We start from the raw sequence: 14,838 nt of genomic DNA, 5'->3' as shown, positions 1-14,838 counted from the left end.
AATGATTAAGTATAGTAGATATTTTATAATATGTGTATTAGCTAGTATGTAGGACTTGGTAGTTACATAAACTACAATCTAGAAACCATATAAGTAATGTATTCAGATCATATATCTGAATGGCATAATTGGTGATGAGACTCTTAATAAGGAAGCTGCTGCAAATGTGGAAGGAGTACGTGAAGAGCTAGGTCAAATTTCATGTGGGCTTGCTTTTGCTGGGTCATTCCCACTAACTGCTTTCAAGGCCCATCAATCCATACCAGTGTCATAGAAAGACCTGCCTAAACCACGTATGTGGAAGAGAAGAACTTGAATGGTAGGTATTTCTCTTGAGCCTGTTTTTTATTCCAATAGTAAAAAGAGGGAATGTGTTGCTAGTGGAAGTGGGGTTACTAGAACTCATACTTTGAAAAAATAGAATTTTAGTAACCATGCCTTAGTTATATTGAGTGGAGGGGATGAGAAAGTTTGAAATTCATCAAAAAAGAGATCCGTAATGGCTATGCAACAGCCCTGCCGAGAGTTATGAGTCTCTTAGTTGGAATTCTCATGAGGTTGGGAACCCACGGGGATTGCATGTCCTTCGTGACTTGATCAGAAAGGAAGCTCCCGAGGTCTTGTTTTTGCAAGAAACGACTGGTTGATAAGATAATGGAAAAACAAAAGGTGAAATTGAGCTTTCAAAATGGCCTGGCTGTGAGTAGTGAGGGTAGGAGTGGTGGACTTGCTTTGTTCTAAAAGGAGGGTGTGAGGTTGACTATTTTGAATTACTCAAAATCTCATATTCATGCACATATTCATGTTAATAATGAGACTGAACCTTGGTTCTTTACTGGGGTATATGGGAATCCAAATGTTAATAAAAGACATGAAACTTGGGACTTAATAGATCTCTGTAAGTGCCTCAAAATCAAGCATGGTTACTAATGGGGGATTTCAATGACCAAAATCAAGCATGGTTACTAATGGGGGATTTCAACGACCAAAATCAAGCATGGTTACTAATGGGGGATTTCAATGACATCCCTTGGCAATAATGAGAAATTTTTTTTTTTTTTTTTTTTTTTTGTGGGTGGGGGAGTGGGGGGGAGGGGGCAACCAAGACCATAAATACAAATATTGGCTTTTAGAGCAGTTGTGGATGATTGGCTTTTAGAGCAGTTGTGGATGAGTGTGGTTTGAAAGATTTGGGCTATATAGCGAATCAATTCACCTAGTGCAACAATAGGGAACTTAACCACTGTATTTATGAAAGATTGGATAAGGTTTTTGCAAATTTGAAGTGGTGTTCGCTATTTCCAAGTGCTCGAGTGAAGCATGGGTCTACTGCCTATTCAAATCCTACGCCAATAATGCTGAAGTTGGTTAATGAACTGGAACAACAGAGGGGACATAAACCTGTCAGGTTTGAAGCTATGTGTGTTGAAGCCCCAGATTGTAAAAGGGTGATTGAGGAGGCTTCAAAAGGGATAATAGGAAGGCTTAAGATGAATATTTTGTTAAAGAAGATTGAGAGGTATGGGGAGAAATTATTAGTTTGGAACAAGGTTCATTTTGGTCATGTAAGGAAGGGCATTGAACAGGAAAGAACAAGAATGCAATTTTTGCAGAGTAGAGATCCTTTATGCAAAAATAAAACAGAATATACAGTGGCACGAGCTAATATGAACAAATGGTTTGATATGGAGGAGATTATGTGGAGACAAACGTCCAAGGCCCTATGGTTGAAGGAAGGGGATACGAATGGTAAATTTTTTCATCATAAAGCCACACAAAGGAAGAAAAAGAATACCATTAAAGGACTTAGAGATGGAAATGATATATGGAAGATGAATGAGGATAGAGATGTACTGATCCTGGAGTATTTTAGTACTCTTTTCAAAGCCTCTACAGAGTCTAGTCAAATGGAGTTTTTGGAAGGGATGCAAGGCAGAGTGACTGCTGAGATGAATGAAATTCTGCTGAAGCCTTTTTGTGAAGAATAAGTGAATGTGGCTCTTAAACAAATGAACCCAACCAAGGCACTAGGGCCTGATGAAATGTCTCCTATTTTCTTTCAAAACTTTTGGCATATAGTTGGGAAAGATGTGACAGGTGCAGTGCTAAATGCTCTTAATAATGGTAAGTTTCCAACTGAAGTTAATTACACCTACATTACTATAATCCCCAAGAAACAATAGCCTGAGTTGGTCTCTGATTTTAGGCCTATTAGCCTCTGCAATGTGATTTATAAGATTGTATCAAAGACCTTGCCTAATAGACTTAAACTGGTGCTGCCAAATATTATTTCCAGTTCCTAAAGTGCCTTTGTTCCTGGAAGATTAATAACTGATAATATTTTGGTGACTTATGTGCTTGTGCACTTTATGAGACAGAAAAGAGTTGGAAGGAAGGGTTTTATGTCTTTGAAACTTGATATAAGCAAGGCATACGACAGGGTGGAGTGAGGGTTTTTAGAGGAAGTGATGCAGAAGATGAGGATTGTTGAAAAATGGATCAAACTTGTCATGCTTTGTGTGATCTTAGTGTCTTTCTCAATTCTGATGAATGGAGAGCCAAAGGGTCCAATTCATCTTACTCATAGTCTGAGGCAAGGGGATCCTATCTCCCCTTATTTGTTCCTATTATGCACTAAGGGGCTGATTTCTCTACTGAAGAAGGCAGAAGTGTATAAACAAGTGGATGGCATACAAATTTGTAAAGAGGCCCCAAAGGTAAATCATCTTTTATTTGTAGATGACGGTGTGCTGTTTTGCAGGGCCAATTTGCAGCGAAGTTTGCATGTTCAACATTTGCTTTAGATCTATGGGAAACCATCTAGACAAAAGGTGAATAGAGCGAAGACCTCGATAATTTTTAGCAAGAATGTTCCTAACAGCCAACAAAAAGGGATTATGGCATTTTGGGGGGTCCAGCACCATCACCAGTATGAAAAGTATCTTGGTCTTCCTTCTATTGTGGGGAGAAACAAGAAAAAGGAATTCTCAGAATTAAAACAGAAGGTCTGGAATAAGCTAGTTGGTTGGAAGGAAAAAATCTTATCCTAGGGAGGAAAAGAGGTGCTAATTAAAGCTGTTGCACTTGCTATACCTATTTACACCATGAGTTATTTTAAACTCCCTACAGCTTTCTGTAATGAGATTGAGAATATGATGGCAAAGTTCTATTGGGGTCAAAAGTAGGATCAAAATAGAGTAAGATGGGTCAGTCGGAGGAAAATGTGTGAAGCTAAAACTAATGGAGGTATGGGCTTTAAGGAGTTACAAATTTTCAATAAGGCTTTACTTGCAAAACAAGGATGGAGAATCATGACAGAGGAAACTTCCATTTTGCATCAAGTGTTTAAAGCCAAATATTTTCCCCAAACCAAATTATGTGATGCTAAGCTAGGATCTTCACCTTCTTATTTCAGAGAGGGATATGGGAATCAAAAAAGAACTTGCCAAGAGGGTGTAGGTGGAGGGTTGGTGATGGGAAAGCTATTGATATATGGTTTGATTATTGGCTCCCTGGTCACAGGTTGCTCAATGACTCAAATCAAGGAAATGAGTCTGTATGTTCTAGAGTAGAATGGCTCACTGATGAAAATACCAGATGGTGGAATGTGGAAAGAGTTAGATCTATGTTCCCTCCCCGAGTAGCTAATGAAGTCTTCAAAGTTTTGCTTAGTGCAAAGATGAGACTAGATTGCATAATATAGGAACATGAAAAGCATGGTATTTTTAGTGTGAAGAGTGCTTATAGGTTCTTTCATCTATTGATTAGACAAGACAAAGTGGTGAATGTTCAAATGCTGGAAAAAAAAAAGGTCTGGAGGGAGATATGGAAATTACATATTCGCAATAGAATTAAAGTCTTTGCATGGAGAGCATGCAAGAATGGGCTTCCAACATTGCAGAAACTGGAAGAAAAGAAGATTATATAGGAGGATATTTGCATATGGTGTGGTGAGGGGGAAGAGGATGTGAGGCATGCTTTATGTTACTACCCTCTACAAAAGGAGGCATGCCAAGTGTATTTAGCAGATGTGTTGGTTTTTTATGAGAATCTAAAATTTATTTAGATTGTATAGGATGTTACGACAAGAGGCAAGATTGAGGATTTGGAAAAATTCTTTCTGATTGCTTGTGGATTCTAGTACAAAAGGAACTAGAAAACATTTGAAGATAATGTGCTAGCTGTTGAACAAGTAATTGAACATGCTCTGTCTTTAGCTTAGGTGTTTAAGGAGGTTAAAGTTGCTCATCCATCTAGACAGCTGAGTGCTTGCTGCTGGCAACCACCACCTCACCTCAAGATGTGTTGAAGTTAAATGTTGATGGGGCCATTTTCAATGATCAATGCAAGGAAGGGGTAGGCATGGTTTTAAGAAATAATGTAGGAGGGGTTCTACTAGCAGCCAGTAGGAAGGATAAATGATCCTTTGGAGGTGGAGTTGCTAGCAATATTTCCTAGCTTACAAATTTGTCTTCCCCTAGGCATCAATGAGTTGATTATTGAAAGTGATTCACTACAAATGGTGAATGAAATTAGTGCAATAGATTATTCAAGATCCTCATGGGGAAACTTAGTTTCTGAAATCAAGACTATGATAAAGGTGATTCAAAGATGTTCAATCAAACATAGTGGAAGAACGGCTAATGAAGCAGCTTATACTATAGCAAAGTTTGCAAAGCATCGAAAAGACTTGATTGTTTGGTAGGATGCTTTTCTAGATTGTATCTCCCAAATTATTTGTTTTGATTCATTGATGTAAGTGGAGTTGTTTTTTTATGAAATTAATGCAAGTATCGTTTCCATCAATATATATAAGGTTTATATATTAGTTGTAAAACTTTCATAGGATTTAATATTTTTTTAGTAATTTGGTATTTTAAATTATTGAATTCGTTCAAAAATAAATAAAATATATATAAAAGAGTACAAACAAAAGTTGAGTAATAACTCGACTAGGCTTTGGCTCATTAAAGAGTATGGACAAAGATCGGTAAAGAACTTGACTCAACTCAAGCTATTATTTGATCAGCTTGAGCTCGACTCAGCTCGACAAGTGCTCATGTAATACCCGAGTCGTATTACGTAGGTTAGTACGTCATTTCATTCTTTATTAATTCCTTAAATTAATTATTTTAAGATAAAGATTGTTTTTATTATCTTATTATCTTATTATTTTATTTTAAGACGTGTGTATTTTTATTTTATGTGAGTTATTAAAATAAATTAAGTACTGTTATAAACAAACTTGTATTGTATGACCATATTTAGTCGTGATTGACCAAGTCGTAGTTGTCAATTAAGACTTTTGTATCCCTATATATATATGGATGTTTCTAAGTTCAAAATACAATCAATAAGAGAACCTCACTCTTAGTTCTCTCTCGTTCTTTCTCTTCTTTGAATCTATCTCTTTTTTCATTGATTCACAGCACGTTATCAACACGATTACTCTCTATTCTCTCTCTTGCTGCCTCTTCTCTCTCTCGCCAACTCTGAAATCCACACTGCCAAAGCTTTTGGTTATTCGGGTTTGCTACCAGGAGCTCTAGGACGTTCAAGAAGGATCTCCTCGGTCGAACGTATAGTGAGGTGGCTACCGACGTTCTCGTGCACAGAATCGCCAAACTATTACGGAGGGAGAGAATTGCTTAGATTTTATACTCTATGTTTTCAATTTTTACTTATTATCACATGGTCTGTAAAGCGATAATATCACTCACTCAATTCAATTTTCTGTCTTTTAATTACAAACAAAACGATCCAACAAGCTGAAAGATCCAACGATCCAACAGCTGAGAGAGACACAGGTTTTTGTGTGAGCTTCATGCAAGATCTGCGCGGCGACCGAACAGAGTATCAGGATGGATCTAATGGGTCATGACCTGGAAGACTTCCCTTATGAGGAAAGAGTTGTAGAGCTCCTCCAACGATGGAGGCAAGAAGCACAAAAGGGTGTACAAGCACACTGAGGAGAAGCTATTTTTTTTTTATCTCTAATTTTTTTTCTTTTTAGCTGCAGAAGATATGAGGAACTCGAAATGGACTTGCACAAGAACGATCTTCGATTGGCAGAGCAGCTTCGAAAGTCGATCGTGAAAGAGCAAGAGATCGATCACCTGATGAGAACAAGAATCTGCAGTTTAATCTCAAACTCTGCTTCTCTGACAAACTTCTAGATCTGGACGGGGTCCTTTCGTTCGAGCTAGACAGAAAAACTCTGCTGCTCTACTCACTGGGTCCTTCCTTATCAGTTTACCACGAGAATTCATATATTAATTAACTTTGGTTTAAAGATTTTACGTACGGAAAAGAAAGATTGATATCTATGGCCGCCGATGTATATATACTCACTTCAAATAGTGAATAGAAAAAGTTGTATAAGATAGAGAGAGAGAGAGAGAGAGAGAGAGAGAGAGAGAGAGAGAGAGACGGAAATCTTGAAAAGATCATGCTTATCTATGATGTCCGTTTTCAAATTTGACAATAGACTTGCAGGCATTGTACAACTTGCAAGGGTGGGACCCTTACTATTTCGACTTTATGCAACAAAGTCAGAAAAGAGGGCGTTTGTGGATCTACAGCTCAATCCGCGTGAAGAAATTATCACTTGAGCTATGCCATGCTAATGAACAAGGTTATGTTGATTTTAAAGTTAGTGACCTTCTACTTTAATTTATATCTCAAGTTATATTTATAGTAAATTAAAATTTTTATAATTTAAATTTTAATTATATTTGTGGTGAATTAAAATTTAGATAATTTACATTTTAATTATATCTGTGGTAAATTTTTATTTTCATAATTTATATACAAGTTCTATTTACTTTTATACTTGTTATAAATTATTGATGCTAAATTTCTTATTGAAATAGAAATTGAACATCCCTGAAAGATCATGTACCAAAAGCTTATTACGATTAATGCACCTGAAATTGTATAATTGAAATTGTGTAGAGAAAAGCCAATAAAGAATATACGTTTAAATAAATGTCTCAAATGTGCTCCTAAAGTAGTAATATCGAGTATGCTCCTAAAGTAGCAATATCAAGTGTAAAAGTTCACAATATATTCTAAATTTATATCTGGTCTTTTAGTGGCTAAGCAAAATAATGAGTTTTTGATAAGAAATTATTAGTCACGTCCTAATAGTTCCACATCATTTCTTGAAGTGAATGATATTAGATTTATATCATTTTATTCACTGAAGTGAAAAAGAATGATGCATTTTATTCAAAAAAACCAAGAGATTGGACGTAATATAATATCGGGCCAGAAGCTCGTATTGGAAAAACTACTAGCTTTCTCTTTGAGATGATATTATACGATTATTAAATCAAATATTATGATGCATCAAAAGTGATATGATTTAAAATATTTGTATGATTTCATGATGATCTTGATCATCTAAAATCAATTACGATAAGTCGAATAAATTTTTATATGGACGTCCATAAAAGAACCAGAAGATTCTTTTACTATAAATATCACCAGGAGTGGAAAGAAAAATTTGTTAAAAGCAAATAAAATAAAATAATTCGACGTTATCTTAATTATCATAGGTGAACTAGAAGTTCAGATAATAATTAAATATTGGATGCAATAAGATAAAAATGTCTCATATTTTAGTTGCTAAAATCCCAACAAGAATGAAGTCTCTGTACGACAATTAAGAAATTTAGCAGTCTGATGAATATAAGACATGTCTTAAAGCATGTGAGACCTATTGATACAAAAGATAGAGCATCTCGAAAAAGAAAAGCACAAATTATTTGGTGCTCCTAAAGAGGCCATACCCATAAAACAAACAATAAAGTCCATCTAAATTTTCTGTATAAAATTCTCCTATATAAACTCTTGAAAAGTATAAATCTCCTAAAGAGTGCCTCCCGAAGAGGTTTTTCATGAAAATGTCTTCCCTTAAAGAGGGACAGGTACCTGAAAATAACGAGATCTCGATACATTTCATGAATATTAGAGAAATTATGGATAGAAATAAAATCGTTGTCGACAACGTATTTCCATATAAGATGGCAATTGACATTACTAGAAATAATGGAGAAAGTGAATCAAGAACCGTCGAAGAATATCGACGTAAAATATTGGCCAAATTTGAAAGAAACAATTCCTACAGAATTGATTCACTAGTAAAATATGATGTATCGGGACTTATAGTCAAAACACCTAAAGAGGTGATGCTTGTTGAATATCAATGGGTATTGATAGAAAGGAAATAAAAATGTGATATATAAATCACGAGTCAGTTTCTCACAAACAATTCCTGCAGAATTGATATCGCTAGTAAAATGTGATAAATATAGACGTGAAGTCCAAACACCTAAAAATGTGATTTTTGTTAAATATCAGTGGATATTTATATACATGATATAAAATGCCTGAAGTTTTTAATCTGAAAATGTGATATAGAAATCCCAAGTTAATTTCTCGAAGAAACAATATTGATATGCTTTTAAAGTGGTTGAAATTATATTGAGATTTTTATTAACTTGAAAGTTACCGAGAGTTTGGATATGTATGATTAACTGCATATTTATATGGATCATTGGATCATGATATATATATATAAAAATCCCTGAATGATAGAAAATGTCTGAACCTTCTAATCTGAATACATTTAGAAATATGTATTCTATCAAGTTTCAAAAATCTTTATATGATCTAAAGCAATCCAAACGCAAATGGAAACAAGCTATTATTACAGTTTATATATATGATTTAAATGTCATTGAGACTCCAGAAGAGCTCATGAAAACTGCACATATTTGAAATATAAATATGAAACCCTTGTGGTTTTAAGGGGAAGATGAATGATATTATTAGTTCTGAAATACCATCTTTTAAATGCAAATTAGTATTTCAAATTCATATTACGGGTTTTATAAGAAGTGTGCATTATTGAAGGATAAATAAAATGGAGCACACAGAATATCTATCAGAAGATAGAAATACAAATATGAATATTTGTGAAATATTATTTCATTATATCAAAACGAGTTACAGAAATTTGAGGCATTCCGCCTCATTCTTTAAATGCTCTTGCTCTTTAAGAATCTGCATTGCATCCCTATCTAAAGGAGTAGGCAATCGAAAAGAAGATTTAAGCTAGGATTTTAAATTCCTATTCTCTTGTTTTATTGATTCTATCTTCATGTTAGACTCCAGAAGAAGTCGCTAAAGGATAGCAATATTCTCATGGAGTTTGTCAACTCCACAAGTTTTAGATTGCAGTCGCTGAGAAAATGCGACAATGGATGATGAGTATCGGGTACCGAGACTCACAAGCTCATAGATAGCTTCATTATCTGACTTATTAGTCATATCATTATTATATTGCATTATAGCACCTGTGCTAGAAGCAGGAACAGCTGATGAACGAGATGCAGAATACCTCATATATTGGCCATGAGAAGATTGCTGAGCCATTGCAGAGTAAGAATACAGAAAGAGATTGCAGAGTAAAAATGCAGTATGATTACAGAAAAGTGAAGAAGATGAAATACGAATGAAGATGAGCTGAATATCTCTTTTATAGAGAAAATTATGACAAATTGCTTTGCAGCATCTCTCGTGAAGCATCTCTCTACAAGCGACAAGAAGATGTAGCATCATAGCTCTGCGGCGCCTGACAGCTACAGAAGAGCTGAAAATCCTGCGGTGCTCGTCTGATCTAAAAAGCTGGCCAACATTTTTGTTGAAAAAGGAGGTTAGCGGTTTAATATTGATGAATTCTTCACTAACTGTGTTATTTACAAGAACTTGAGAAGAGCACAACTCCAGAAGAGTAATGAATTTTAATGTTAAAATGATCTTAAATCAATATGATGAATTTCATTATAAAGTATTGAAGTACTTTTATATGGACAAAGCTCATCCTTGAGTACTCCAATGGTTACTCGATAATTTGATGAGCAGAAAGATCCATTTCGTCCTTGTGAAGACGATGGATAAATTTTTGGTCCTGAAATATCTTATCTCAGTACAATTGAAGCCTTGAATATATGATTATTTTATCAACATGGATCAAGTCCACAGTTAGTTGGATATACAAATGCGGGTTATCTTTCAGATCCACACAAGAAGATCATTTCAATTCATGAGGAGAAATGTGAAATTGATGTCAAGAAGATACAGTCAAGTAATTATCTGGCAGATTTATTCACTAAAGCATTACCAACTACAACATTTAAGAAGATTGTGCAGAATATTGGAATGTGGAGACTTAAAGACATATTATCATGCACTTTTCAGGGGAAGTAATGTATTGAAGACTTGTGCTGATTGTACTCTTTTTCCTTCGCTACGGTTTTATCCCACTGAGTTTTCCTTTGCAAGGTTTTAATGAGACAATCTTAAAGCACTCGGCGGTATACATGAATACTGTACTCTTTTTCCTTCGCCATTAGTTTTTTCCTACAGGGTTTTTCCTTGGCAAGGTTTTAACAAGGCATATTCTTTAAATATGGTCATCCAAAGGGGAAGTGTTATAAACAAACTTGTATTGTATGACCACATTTAGCCGTTGTAATTAACCAAGTCGTAGTCGTCAATTAAGACTTTTGTACCCCTATATATATGGGTGTTTCTAAGTTCAGAATACAATCAATAAGAGAACCTCACTCTTAGTTCTCTCTCGTTCTTTCTCTATCTTTGAATCTATCTCTTTTCTCATTGATTCACAACAAGTACATGATTTTTAAAGCCTTATAGTATTTTCTCTTAAGCCCTTAACTTTAATTAATTTAGAAATAGCCCCATTTGATTTCTACCATTGAATGTGGTAGGTGAAGTCAATATCTTCCTATAATTAATCCTAGCCATCCATTTCACCAAGCTTCTTAGGTAAGTTTTGACTAAGTCTTAAAGTGATTCTCTTCCCCCTTTTCATCGGCTACCTTGTTAGCTTATGAGATAAGTTTAATTAAAATAGCCCAAGTCTTTATTCTCCTTTTCAACCCGTCTGCTACTTCAATAAGGAAGAAAACCTCTTATTCCACCAAACCAAACCAAGTGTCCTCTCTTCTTCTCCTTCTCATCTTCAAGATCAAAGAAAACCATAGCTTTCTCTTCACTTCCTAGTGCCGTGCGACTTACAAGAAAAGGAGTAAACTGTTTTCTTCTTCCCCCAAGTCGTGCCTTACCCCTCTTCCATACCCATTTTTGGGTTGTTCCTAGCTGGAAATTCAAAGCATATTTTCATCTTCTAAATGATGAAACCTGGAAAGTAAGAGACCCTTGATTTGTTCCCTAATATGGTTTATGTATGGGTTTCAAATTTCATAGATTAATCTCACATATATGTTCGGTTTTGGGTTTTTCCAGCCAAGGTTTTATGTTTCTCTAGTCCATTAAGCCGAAATCACCTCTTCCATTCATCATTTTCGTGTTTTGGAAGGGATTCATCAAAGGTGAGAAAAATCCTAACTCAACCATTCAGTTTTGGCTTGATTTTGGAGGATGATTTAACTGTTTTTAGCTTGTATTTAATTGTGGTTAAATCCTTACGTTGCAATATATTATATGTGTTCTGTTTTGGCCAAACTGAAAATTTAAAAGGAGTTTTGCTATATATTTTTCCCATGTCCAAAAATGATATGTTGCTAAATTTATTAAGGGAATTTGCTATGTATTTCTCCTATATTTGAAAATGGTATTTTAATAACTAACTTGATTAGTCATAATTAATTTTAGTTGATCTTTTGATATATATATATATGTCGATGTCATGTATACTATGTTAAGATTTATTTAGAGATTTGCTTGGGTTTTATAATTTATACCTTGCTTTTAAAAGGTATTAAATGGGTAAAGCATAAGTTTAAGTGTTTAAAGGTTTTACAATTTGTTTAATGGGTAATTTTGCTATACTTTATGCTATGTTTAATTCTAATGGGAGATGTTATCTAAACTATTAAATATTGCTTGTGCGATTAGAGTGTAATATGCTCTAGTATTAATTATGTTACTCTTGTAAAGGTTAGACGAGATGTTAGTTAATTAAGATAATGTTAAGGGTAGAAAAGACGTTAGATTGTAATATCGTGGCTTTCTCTTTTAAAGAGAGGGATAAAGAAATATTGTATGAGTATTAACACGCTTATGCTATTAATTGGAATAGGACCCATGTTGACGTTGGAAGTATCGAGGAGTATCAATGTAAATAGCTATGACCATGCTTCTTACACACATAGCTCTCTTATGAAAGAATGTCTCTCTCTACAAATGTTCTTGTAAAGAAATTCTAAATGTATATACTATGTACAAGCCTTTCTTGGTAGCCCCTGTTAAGCACCCTATCAAATATAATTGTTTGTATGTGTATAAGATAATGCATGCACGTAGATTCTAAGTCATAAGATTTTCATACATGCTCTTTCAAAAGACTAATGTCCTACTTATATGTATGCATGACATGAAATGTTCTTTTTCCAAAATAAAATGCATATACATAGGACTAAGAAAAGATAATGAAAATGTTTGACTGCAAAGAAAGGAAATGAATGAAAAGAATGTTAAGGTGTGAAAATACATAATTGCATGAAAATGATGTTTAAGCTCATTCTTTTAAATGACGTTTTTCCATGAATGAACTGTTAAATGAAAAGGACTCAATGAAAGAAGGAATGACTGAAAGGAAATGAATGTTTTAATGTATGAAACTACGTAATAACCATAACTGATAAATGAATGATGGTACCAAAAGACTGGGCAGATTGCAATGCTGGGTAAGTAGTACTGGCAGTGCACCCAGCACTGCACCTTCACTGAAATGGATTCCTAACCCACGGCCATGGGTGAAATCAGGTCCAAAGGACCGCTAACCCTAACACATGGGGTGCAATAGTGTGTACTGGCCAAATGAAAGTGAAACATGAAAGTAATGTTATGCATGAAAGTATTGTTTAAATGTTTATGCATGAAAGTACTATTTAAATGTTTGTGGCATGAAAGCACTGTTTAAATGTTTATGCATGAAAGCACTGTTTAAATGTTTATGCATGAAAATATGATTTATTTCTTAAACTGTTTACGCATGAAAGCATTGTCAAAGTAGCAAATGTTTATGTATGCATGTTTTCAAAAGAAAATAATAGATGATTAGTACGTTAACGGTATGGTGTAATGCTTACTAGTATTAGACTCACTTTGTGTCTATGTTTTAAATGTCTAGGTAATGACGAAAAGGCTGGGGAGCAGGGCATTACTGCAGAGAAGGAGGCAAACATTTAGTGTCTTTCCTGTTGGTTTGACCTTACATGGATGATAATTTATGTTTATGAATGTTATTTTTATGTTGGGATGGGTCCTTTGTCAGGTTTGACTTTAAATCATGTATCTTTTGGTAGAGTGTAACCGTTATGGTAGGGCAATGGTAAACCCTTATAAATTGACTTAGTGCCTTCTTGTACATATGGTAGAGATGGAGTCCCTTCCTAACTAGAGCAGTTATGTTTTTATGAACGTATGATAGACTCTGAGAGTCTGTTTATGGAGGAATGTTAAATAGAATGTCTATCAAGTGTTCACATGTGTCATGTTCATTCTAATCGCATATTACTAGAAAAAATAAATAAATAAATAATAAAAAAGAAAGAGAATGAAGAGGAACAGATATGTACGTAGCGATTTCACCATTCCCAGGCCGGGGTTTTTATAGCTCAGCTCGAGCTTAACCTCGAACTTGAGTTATTTGAGTCCAGCTTGACTCGATAACACAAAAACTCAACTTGGCTCAGATCAATTACAACCCTATTCCCTACGGCATCTTGGAATCGTCAAAGATATTTTAGAACTTTTATATATGACTTTTCTTGTTATAGGTATCTATATTTGATAAATTAAAAATCACAAGTACTAGATGGTTTTAAGGCTTCTAAAACTAAAATTTAAAATCAGCTTGATAAGAAAATTAAGGCCATTAGATATGATCGTGTTGGTGAATATTATGGTCGATTTGACGAATCAAGTGAACAATGTCCTGGCCCATTTGCTAGATATATAGAAGAATGTGGCATTGTTCCTCAATATACCATGCCAAGGACTCCATGCCAAAATGGTGTAGTTGAGAGATGAAATCAAACCCTAAATGAAATGGTTAAAAGTATAACAAGTCATTTTTTTTTTTTTTTTTTTTTTTTTTTTTTCACCAAAGTCACTATAGGGAGAGAACATAAAGACCGCAATTTACATTCTTAATTGAGTACCTAAAAAAGTAGTAACTAACACCTCTTATGAGTTATGGACTGGAAGGCCTAATATTTAGCATTTTCATATCTCAGGTTGTCTAGCTAAGTCTAGGCCCTGTAGGCCTAATGAAAGGAAACTAGACTCAAGAACGATTAGTTGCTACTTTTTTGGATACTTTGAGAGATCGAGGAGTTTTAGGCTCTATTGCCTATCAGTAATACCATAACTAAGACAGATAATGCCAAATTCATTAAGGATATTCAAAGTATACAACCCAAGGTCATTATATTTGAATAGGAACAAATTAAAATTTTTCTAATAAATATTGACAGTATCAAGGTTGTCACACCTCTCATAGTACAGGATATGGATATAGATCACCAACCCATTCCTAGGTTGCCTCTTACTAATACGGAAATACTTGAATAATCACAACAGGAAGTGCCAATAAAGAGATCAAATAGCGAGAGGCGACCAACAATTCTGTATGATTACATTGTTTATCTCCAATAGTATGAGTTTCATATAGGATTGGAAAATGATCCAATCGCTTTCAATCAAGCTGCTAACTCCCAAAAGTGGATGAGTGCAATGCCGAATGAATTAAAGTTTATGAAGGACAATAATGTTTGGGAC

The 14,838-nt window shown here is 34.6% G+C and overlaps 1 long non-coding RNA gene across 1 annotated transcript; it reads left to right on the top strand.

Annotated features, from left to right (window-relative positions):
• Positions 1 to 10,936: 10,936 nt before the first annotated feature.
• On the top strand, positions 10,937 to 13,519 carry LOC122300275. The gene is made up of 3 exons (XR_006239971.1): positions 10,937 to 11,239; positions 11,338 to 11,423; positions 13,187 to 13,519. It is a non-coding gene; the product is annotated as an uncharacterized LOC122300275 (long non-coding RNA).
• The last annotated feature ends 1,319 nt before the right edge of the window (positions 13,520 to 14,838 follow it).

This window comes from Carya illinoinensis, chromosome 2 (assembly GCF_018687715.1).
Source record: "Carya illinoinensis cultivar Pawnee chromosome 2, C.illinoinensisPawnee_v1, whole genome shotgun sequence".
NCBI lineage: Eukaryota > Viridiplantae > Streptophyta > Magnoliopsida > Fagales > Juglandaceae > Carya > Carya illinoinensis.
The sequence above is the reverse complement of the archived record's forward strand: the minus strand, read 5'-3'. Positions and strand labels throughout refer to the sequence as shown.